This window comes from Halyomorpha halys, unplaced genomic scaffold (genome assembly GCF_000696795.3).
Source record: "Halyomorpha halys isolate HHAL.00 unplaced genomic scaffold, Hhal_1.1 Scaffold1040.1, whole genome shotgun sequence".
Taxonomy (NCBI): domain Eukaryota; kingdom Metazoa; phylum Arthropoda; class Insecta; order Hemiptera; family Pentatomidae; genus Halyomorpha; species Halyomorpha halys.
The window spans coordinates 501,546-511,127 of NW_027112448.1; the positions used below are offsets into that span (position 1 = coordinate 501,546).

General features: G+C 28.7%; 1 protein-coding gene across 1 annotated transcript in view; it reads left to right on the top strand.

Moving 5' to 3' along the window:
• Positions 1–9,582, top strand: part of LOC106688015 (cadherin-99C) — a gene marked incomplete at its 3' end in the record, with an annotated part of 245,476 nt that overhangs the window by 152,970 nt on the left and 82,924 nt on the right. The window contains 1 exon segment of the mRNA XM_024360534.2: positions 8,908–8,949.

Below are 9,582 nucleotides of genomic sequence, written 5' to 3' on the forward strand. Positions count from 1 at the left end.
TGAATTAATTTTTTGCTCTGGAAATAGTATTTCACTTTTTTGAAGTATAACAGAATTATTTTTCCGAAGTGAAGGATAACGGTTAATTATTTTTTTTCCCAGTTTTTACAGTTTTTTCTCGGCCAAAATTTGCCTACTATTGTTAGCACTAAAAATAATAAAAATTATATTTATTTATTTTTACTGAGCTGAAAAATGAATAAGCCCAGTGCCGACTTAAAAAATCCGAGGGATTGGCCGTAACATAAAGGAGAAGATTGCCTTAAAGCTTATTGTGTTTAAGCTGATCTTCCGGATTTAGGTTTGACGCACGCAGCCATGTTTATGCAACGAAATCGGTATCGGATCAGGGCGGCTAAGCCTTATACATTTTATTTTTTTATTTTACATATAAAATAGAATTGTATGTATCAAAAAGATTATTGTTATTTTTTGTAGTGTTTTAAAGAAATAAATAATCGCTCATTCATCAGCTTTACAACTCTTGGCCTGATAAATATTTTGCAAAAGAAAATAAATTTTCAAGAAAGAAATATGGCTAATTAAATTAAACAGAATTGGATTTTATTATGATTTAGGGTGGAATTGAGCTGGTAATTTTCAGAAAGCAGGTCTAAATGATTGTTGATCACTTGGCCAATCAAGCTGGGTTTATTTATGTGACAACAATCAGATTATGTCTTCAGTAAGATATAGTGTTTCTTGAACATAATGGAAGCTAATAGTTTTATTTAAGTATTGCAATAAAATGTTAGACGATATATCTTTGCTTAGTGAAAAACCAAATGTCGTGTCTACAACTCCAAATTCAGATCATAAAACTATTTTATTTATTAGAATTAAAATTAATTAATATTTACAATTATTTTTTGCCACATCTAACACAAAAAATGCTGCGGTTGTTCCTTGGATTCCTATAACTGGCCTGAAATGCTATGAAATCGACATGTAGTCTGGGCAGATTGTTTATGACCACATCATTTGACTGGATTATTACTTTATGGCACTCATTCTACACAAAATCTAATGTGTCTAATTATACCTTTTTTCTACCCACCGTTTAGAAGCGAAAAAAACAAATAAAGACATAAAATTTCGTAATCTATCACTTTACCTAACCTATTAGTTGATTAGTAACCATTTTAGGACAGCTAGAAGTACAATTCTGTGCTGTTTGGACTCAAATCTCAATTTTTAACGATTTGATTAGAAAAAAGTCGTTTTTCGGTTTATGTTGGCTTACGTTATTTTACTTGACCGAATTGATGTTATGGTACTCGATGCAGAATTTAGTGCTGTTTAATTTATAATTCTAATACTTATACGGTAGGATACACTGCTTAGGAGTTACAAGTGAAAACAATAAAATATTAGTAAATTAATTTGAATACGGTATTTTACGATTGTTTGGAAGGTTTTTATATAGATCATTTGATAATCATCATAATCATAATCACCATAATTTTTTTTTCATGAAATCGCTATTTTGTCTCAAAATACGGATTTAAATTTTGTTTTTCTATTGCCGCGCAAAAACCATTACTGTTTTGGCATGACGTCATTTCGACATATACGTCAGACTTATCTACTCAGTGCGAGTGTTATTTTAATGTAGTTAGTTTTCTTTGTTATTTAAGCAATCATCTAGCATGAGTATATTCCCCACCGTTCTGTACCTAATTGCGAAAATACTGTTATAAATATTCCAGTAAACTTCATAACACACAATACTCCATCCAAGTGCCAAAATATGTAAAACTGAGCATTTCGTTAAAGTTGCCTAGAGGACTAAAAAATATTATCGAATCTAAATGATTGATTATATTTTCGTGAAGATCATTGAGTTATTGGTATAATACAGGATAAAAATTGTTTCGTTAGTTTCTGTATTTATTCAGAAAGACTGCTTGAAGTAATTAAAAACATAATGATGTTGCCTTGCAGTTGGAAAACGATGCGGGGAATTATATTCGATATAAAATAATGGTTTCAGTGAAAAAAAAAGAAGCTAAAAAGTGTTAAACGCTAAATGAGTGTTGTTAGTTTATGTCTAGTTGATATCACATATGAAACTATAATGACGTTTTACTTCTGTTGGTACTCAGATTAACAATATTAGTTTTTAAAACCAAAATTACAAACTTCTCTAGTGACTATATCAATTAAAATATATATAATTAGAATTATAAATAATATTAACTTTATTCCTATGTCTTCGTTAATTACTAGTAACTGTTTTTAAAGCACCAAAAACGTTTCCTCATTAGTTGATTTAGTAAATTATTTACAAAATTATATGATTTGTGGGCTGGATTTTATAAACCTGGCTTCTCCACTATATCGAATGCTTTCACATTTACTTTATACACTGTAAGACTGTTTATACACTCGTACGATATTTATATCTGACAATGGCTCTTGTATCAGTCTAGAATTTTGGCATTACACTGCAATAATTCTGCCGTAGTATTTTTTTTTCTTTTTAGTATATTAAACCAGTGTCTAAAATTGTCGAGGATTTTAGAATAAGATTATAAGGAAAACCTTATTAAAAAAAAAAAGATTTTAAATAGTATTCACCATGTCTCCTTTTTCAATCTTAGCTTTACGACCTTGATCATCTATCTTTGCCGAAGTAATGATTAATGCAACAGTGATTAATAACTAATTGTATTCAAAGTGAAATATAAAAACGTAATCAGATCAGTCATAGAGAATGCTTTCGCATAATAAGTTATCTACCCTTGATTGAGAATATGTGTTTAATGTGCTATAATTAGTGGCCTACGTGAAAGTAGTCTACTTCTGGTTTTGAGGCCCGACACTCTTGGGCTGAGTTATTGTGGAGCTATTTTCGGCTCCTGGAAAGTTGGTTCTGCCTCTAATATTTTCTTAATTTATTATAGCAATATTTTCGGTACAGTTATACTTTATCCCCACTGAGTTTCGTACAGGTGTTGACGTCAATATCGATTGCTAAAATCGATGTGTTTGCAAGAGCTTTCAATTCTGCTTATTCATTTATTTAAATTTCAGCTCTATACTTTTATTAATAACCAAAATCTTGATTTATGTATTATAAGTTTATTTTACTATTACTATTACAGTAACTAGATATATATTTTTTATTTCAAGAGAAATTTTCGCATTTAAGATGTTCGAGAGTTCATTTAGAGGAGTAATAATACATGCAAACACTAAATATTTTTAGTGTCAATCTTAAAATTAATTTCACTATCATTGTTTTTATTTATGAGTATTGATTCAGTAATTTTCTTATTTTTTGTGTGATTGACTATATCCAAAATTATGGAGTTTTAAAATCAAAATTATGCTTAAGTTTAATACTATGTTTGGTCATTGCTATCGTGTTAATATTTTTACAATTACCCTCATGTTACAACTACTCTAGTTTTTAATTTTTAACGACACTAAAAATTTAAGTGAACATTGTATAGATATTATAAATAATAAAGAAACATCAGTTTAGAATTATTTTGTATAAATTTTAATGTAGTTGTAAGTTATGTAAATATATTTTTAAAATATTTGTTAATAGACTTTTCATATTTTAAGAATAAGAGGCAGGAGATAGCATAGTTGTAATCTATTTGTTATCACTATTATAAGGATAACCTTGGTTCAAGTCTTATTAATATGATGTTTTTAGATTTCTCTTTATTTTTCATATTCGAAATTGTATTTATTAATTAATTTTTTTTAAATTGACAGTAATAATAATTATACCTAAGACTAAACCAGGAGACCAGTTTAATCATGAAATGTGAGGATATAATTATGTTACGGTTATTGTTTTAAAATAAAAAATATTTGTTGTTGATTAATTGTATTGTTGTATGGTTATTACGAATTGTGTTAATATCTGTTGTAGAGGACCTGGTGATGGGGCGATGGGGCGATAGTTCCGAAATATTGTTTATAATATATTAAAATAAATAATTAATAATTAATTAAAATAAACATAAATAAACAAAACCATATTTATTTATTTTATGCTGATATTTCAACCTGAGTTACAGGTCTTCATCAGGGGTTATGGCGTAGAAGGTTAAATAAATCTAATAATAAAATAAATAAATCTAATAAGGAACAGCTTTACAACTCATTAAATAAATGCAAACTCATCTAGTTATAACCATATAATAATAAGATTATATTACCATTACAATATATTATGTTTATATTAATGTACTCCCTAATTAGAGATTGATTTGTTTCATCTCGGTGTAAAATTAATTTCTCATAATTTGTAGCGCCTAGTGTGCGTATAAAATGACAATGAATAATCTGTCTCCTAAACTCAAAAATCGATATAACGATCCTATGATCGATTGTTCAGAACATCGCATTGATCTTCCGATCCACGATAGATTTCCATAATATTCATTTCCGTAATCCGACGTCACGATAAAGATTATAGAGCGCTTGGCGGCTGACAATGTCCATTGTGTGAAATTGAAATTGCACCATATTTTATATCCCTCGGTGGGTAGTTGACATGTGCAAAGATTGCCTTTTGTTCTTCGAACGGTGTAGGTGTCTTCAAGTTCTTCTCCGGCCTTCTGTACCACTCCTCATTAATAATAATTAAGGGAAATGAAAAGCTAACCCTTTTAGTGTCGTTAGTATAATTATCGTTTCTGTTCTAATGTAAACACCTCTATAATGGCGGCAAGGAACTGATGAATAGTAATCGAGAACTGCCTACCTTTTCTATTCAATTCCCCGAGTGTAAACATATTCATCACTGGTTAATTAGTTCTTGTTCTTCAATGCAACTAGCGATCTTGCATTGTTAAATTGCGACAAAATAAGCATTAACTAACGGAATTCAAATAAAACATTTTTTAAAACGATAACTAAGAGAGTTTTATAACCGATAAAAATTGATTTTTTTTTTATTTGTCCACTATTAATAGGGCTATAACGATTCATAATATTCAACTAAACAGATGTTGTAACGATCTTAAAATTCATAGTTGAAGCAATGAAAGTTATTAATCTGTGCAATGGAAGCAATGGAGGAAGTGATTAATTAAAATTATTCCATAATGTTTTTTTGTTTTTTTTAATTGAAATATAAATGTTATTTGGGGATTTCCAATTTTCAACCGACTGAAAAAAAAACAAACTAAATTGGTCTGGTCATAAAAACCGGATGGCCCAGTTTTGTAAAAAAAACTCGAAAATCGAAAGCGACATAATTTTTCTGTTCCAATTCATAATTAGATAGGTTGCTTATAGAATAATTATCAGTTTTCTTTTTAAGTTTTCGTTATATTCGGAATAAATAATGAGTAGATTTAAGTGAGGCTTTTTGAATAAATATTAACATACGACTTTAAGTCGATTAATATCTTCTAGTAATTATGAGGGAAACAGTGTTTTAATATAGTGGTTAGTACCTCAGAACTTCAAGAATCGTATTTATTTTTGCTTAGACTAATGTTATAGTTGGGATAATTCTATATCTGCTAATATTTGAACGAGTTTTCTTTTCTTTTTTTTTTCCTTTCGTCGATCCAGGACTCCCATTTCCCATTTTCTTACAGGTATTAATTACTTTATACTGCCTCTAACAAGCTTCTTAAATCTTTGGGTGTTGATTTCTTATCTAACAAAAAAAGCAATGTGTTTATTTTAAACATTTATTTGGCAAATCATTTCCCTCTCCTTTGGATAGAGAAAAAAATAGATTAACTACTGTAACATGCAACATCACGCTTTCCTAGGAATACACTACTTTCACGATATTGCTGTCATGACATTGAATGTTTTATGACAGTAGATTTACTCGTGTTACATGTACTGTCAGCTATAATAATATATCTAGTGGGACAGTACTGCCATGACTGTGAATGCTTCCGTAACAATAGCTTCAGTATCGTATCATGTATTATCAGCTATCATTTTATACCTAGTACGACAGTACTGACAATAAATCTTCTCATGACTACTACTATACAAGGCAACTTCATTATACATTGCAGTGGCTGCGACAGTTCCTGCCGTGGCTTTGAAATGTCACCGTCTAAAATGGTTTTAACGTGACTGTAGCTTCGTTGCGGCTTCGTGTACCATCAACTATCACGCCATATCTAGTTCGACGGCAGCTGTTTACACAATTGTTATGGCAATTAATTTCAAAAAAATATGTATTCATTAAAAAAATAAACAAAAAAACAAAAAAAATAATGGTGTAATTTTTATTTAAAGTCGTGTAAACATGTATATATTTTTAAGTAAAAATATTTTCATAATAGTTATCCTTTAATTTAAAAATAAAAATTATGCCACAACTGTTATAGTAAATCAAAATAACATGTATTTTTAATTTGTAAACTTATTCTCGAGTTAATGTATGATGAAACTGAGTCAAGTCCACCTAGTGTTTTATCTCCTTACTAAAAACGAGGTAGTAGAACGAATCGTGTCGTTACTTGTCATATATATTATATAATAAATGATATTTTAATGACTAGAAGAAGACAAAAATAAAAACAAGTTGAGGAATAAATTAAGACTTTGACATTGAAGCTGTCAGTAACAGTAGCAGATATACCCCACGCGGGGGCCTACGCTCGCCCCGTGGGCTGCCTCACTCAGTGGAACACTGAAATCTCTTCCCCATTGGCTACGTATCAAAGAATAAATATTAAATTTAAAATCTAAATGATTAAAATTAAATATCATTCGACAGGTTCCGAATTTTATTTTTAAACCTTAACGCATTAATATTTTTTAAGGGATCATGGAGTTTTTCTTTGTTGATATTAAGGTCGAAAAATATTTGACACTGGTCTCAATGTTCTTGTCAGTGCGCTCTAGAAGGGGAGAATTTTTCTTATTTGAGATAGGAAATATGAATATTAAGCTTTTTTCTCTTAAAAACAAACTCTAGAAACAAATTTGGTGCGGTGTGCGCATCTGACAACTTTTACTTCTTATCTTACGTTCCCTAGTTTTGTGTAAGTCAATGAGCTTGTACTAAAGTCATCGAAAAAAATTCTAAAGACCAGAGAAGACAAAAGAGACTCATGACTAGTACAGCACAATTTTTTTTTTTTAGTCTTGTTAATATAAATAGTTACAGAAAAAAATTTTGTAATTGCCACATTATAAAATATTTTTGATCATGTCCTAAAGTTATACATGATTTTTTTTCCTTTTTTTTTTTTTTTATTTCTACCCTCATACGTTTTAATTTTTTTTGGCTAGCTTTTTGTCGTTTTTTAAATGTGTTTAATTTTTCCATTATTTCAATTCTAAAATTTTTCTCTCTCTTTAAAGTTAATTTAAATAGATAGTATAAAAGTTATATAAACTAGTTATTCCAAATATATTAAAAAATATATACATACATAAAACCCAACATGGTCGTCCACATTTAAAATCTATTAGTATTCAATCATATACAGTTGCTAAGAGTACTCCAATTAGATCCTTTTAGTGAACTGAGTTATTGTTCTGGAGAGCAGGTCCGCTGCCCGAAATATTTTATTCTGGTTTCATTAAAATTGTGACAGGTTGTCAAAACGTCAAATATTATCTTCCTTTCCTTCGGAGTTACATACCGGGGAGTTATCCATACTACCATGCATCCACGGTTTTACACTTAAATTGAGTAATTCCTCTCTACGCCGGAAAATTGACCGCATCGATTGCATATCCAAATTATGAATTAAATTAAGTGACGTTTCTCCTTGTTTTGTTATTTACTCGTAATGTCTCTGCTTCCTTGTAAAACAGAGTGCAAAATCGTAATGCGCTCGTGTTTGATGGGTGTCATCTCTATTGGACCGGCGATGTCCTATGAAGTATGATGTGACAATCCCGGAATTCTTCTTCAACGGATCAGTCACAGCTTGTCAAAGGATTTATTTACGCTCTATTTTCTAGAAATGGATGAGAACATTCAGGATATGAGTTGTCAGTATTGATACATAGATTTACCATTTTACATGACTTAATTCATAATTTATTCTTTTAAATATTTAGTGGCCGGGAATTCACACGTATTCCTTAACATATTTTAGGTTTTAATAATAATAATATTCATGATTATTATATAGTCATTTTTATCTATTGGTTTTATTAAAACTATAATATATGACCAAATTAATAGTTTATCATTGAAAGTACAATGTAATAGATATTACTTGAGATATGTTATCATATTTTTGAGGTTAATCTAGAGGCTTTACTAATGACATAACTTACAAATGTTATCATGTAACACACCTTGGTATGTAACATATATTCCTTTCTTTTTAGTGGTTCTACTGTTTGAATTTTTTTTTTTTTCTAAATATGATTTTCTTTAATTGTTTTCGATGGTTCTTATGTACCGTTTTAAAGTTGTTTTTTAAAAATGTAATGATGTTTATTAATTGCCTATTGTTCTGGGCAAATGCCAATTTCAATTATTATTTTTAAAAAAAACATTCTGAAGGTTTATCCTATTGGTCATTAATTTAAAAACACTATTTCTGGTTGGCAAAATTATAAGTAAACATGCATAAAGCAAGGTTAAATTAGTAATATTATTTTTTAAGTCAGTTATAAATGGAAGATATATAAAAATAAAAATATGAATATCACGAACTGACAACACATCTTATAGATAAATAACCAAATGCAATATACATTTTACAAAAATGACAATCAAGTTGTAAAATGAATATTTATAAACTTAAAACAAAAATTATTAACAAAATAATTAGAGAACATTTTAATTTATTTAAGTTTAATAATATTTATATTTTAGAAATTTCCAATTATTATTGAAATATTTTTTTAAGAAATGGAAATGTTTTTATTATTTTAAAATACATTAATTTTTTTCATTTAAAATATTTTTAGTAATTTTATCTTTTTTTCTTTTAGGTTGTGCGTGCGGTGTCTTCTCTATACAAAATAATCCCTAAGGTAATAACAATAATTTATATGTATATATTTTAATGTTTTCGCTAGTTATTAGCATTATTTTCCTTACATTATAGCAACTCTTGGACTGACGGTTAATTTATTATAATTTTGTATTGTAAAATGTTTCTAATTTGTACTATTTTTCTCATCCATGGTAGTATAGACCTGATTGTAGGTTTTACTTTTCTTACAACTTTATATACTATTACTACCAATCTAAATTGGTTAAATTGTACTGAAAAGATTACCTAGAATTTTCTTTATCTTAAAAAGGGACTGTCGAAATGAGTACTCCTTCGAAGGCCTCCTTAGCTCTTTCACTTTTTTTGTGAATGTGGTGGCATTTGGTCTTGAAGGGAATTACAGAGGCTGCGTATCCTATCTCTATAATTTACTTCCAAAAAAGCTACTCTGTGTTTAAGTCTTCTGGTCTGACTATAGCATTTAGCATTTTTCATTTAGATTTCTTTTTTTTTTTTTAAGTAATGTGTGTCTAGTACGCTGTTTAAAGTATATTAAATCTTATATTTCTTCCTTTAATAATATCAGTATTTCTAAATACTTGTTCAGGTATTGGGGATCTTTTATCTGTAATTTTTCGTAAAGGTTAAGGTTATTGAAAATAAAGTAAAT